Source organism: Bison bison, unplaced genomic scaffold (genome assembly GCF_000754665.1).
Source record: "Bison bison bison isolate TAMUID 2011002044 unplaced genomic scaffold, Bison_UMD1.0 scf7180017864092, whole genome shotgun sequence".
Lineage (NCBI taxonomy): Eukaryota > Metazoa > Chordata > Mammalia > Artiodactyla > Bovidae > Bison > Bison bison.
This window is the reverse complement of record NW_011494664.1, coordinates 749255-750467: the sequence shown is the minus strand read 5'-3', so window position 1 is coordinate 750467 and position 1213 is coordinate 749255. Positions and strand designations below refer to the sequence as shown.

Here is a 1213-nt window from a genome sequence, read left to right as displayed (position 1 = left end):
GGATTCTTACTTCATTTATTTTATAAAAAATGCTTCCCTGGTGGCTCAGACGGTAAGGAGTCTGTCTGCAATGCAGGAGACCTGGGTTTGATCCCTGGGTTGGGAAGATCCCCTGGAGAAGGGAATGGCAACCCACTGCAGTATTCTTGCCTAGAGAATTCCATGGACAGAGTAACCTGGTGGGTTACAGTCCATGGGGTCTCAAAGACAGTCAAACACAACTGATTGAGTAACACTACACGTGTTAACTCAGTGGCTGCAGTGAGGTAATTTTCTGTTCGGGCTTCCCTGGTGACTCAGCTGGTAAAGAATCTACCTGCAATGTGGGAGACCTGGGTTCCATCCCTGGGTTGGGAAGATCTCCTGGAGAAGGGAACGGCTACCCACTCCAGTGTTCTGGCCTGGAGAATTCCATCAGTTTTAAAATTCACAGCAAAGTTGAGCAGAAAGTAGAGAGAGCTTCCATGTATCCCCCCTCCTTGATTGCTTGCATAACCTCTCCCATTGCCAATCTCCTTGTCACAGTGGTACATGTGTTACGAGTGATGAACCTACAATGACACATCCTTATCACCCAAAGTCCATAGTTGATGTTAGGACTCACTCTTGGTGTTGTACAGTCTTGGGTATAATGTCATGTATCCCACCTTATAGTATCACACACAATGGTTTCACGTTCTAAATATCCTATGTGCTCTGTCTATTCTGCCTGTCTGTCTAACTGCTGATCTATTGTTTCCATAATTTTGTCTTTTCCAGAATGTCATAGAGTTAGAATCATCCCACACGTAACCTTTTGATATTGGCTTCTTTCACTTATTAACATGCATTGAAAGTTCTTCCATGCCTTTTCACGGCTTGTGAGTTCATTTCTTTTTAGTGCTAAATAATACTTCATTGTCTGGATCCACCACCGCTTATTTATCCAGTGAGTTATAATTTTGTGTGTGTGCACTAAGTCACTACAGTCGTGTCTGACTCTTTGCGACCCCATGGACCGTAGCCCTCCAGGCTCCTCTGTTCATGGGATTCTCCAGGCAAGAATACTGGGGTGGGTTGCTATTCCTCCTCCAGGGGATCTTCCCACCCAGGGATGGAACCTGTGTCTTTTACATCTCTTGCATTGGCAGGCAGGTTCTTTACCACTAGCCCCACCTGGGAAGCCCCCAAATAGCAGAAGAGGGCTATTTTATTATTTTATTTATTTATTTTA

At 44.8% G+C, this 1213-nt stretch overlaps 1 protein-coding gene across 1 annotated transcript in view; it reads left to right on the top strand.

Moving 5' to 3' along the window:
- Nucleotides 1-1213, top strand: part of SHROOM3 (shroom family member 3) — a 331740-nt gene that overhangs the window by 115245 nt on the left and 215282 nt on the right. The window lies entirely within an intron of this gene.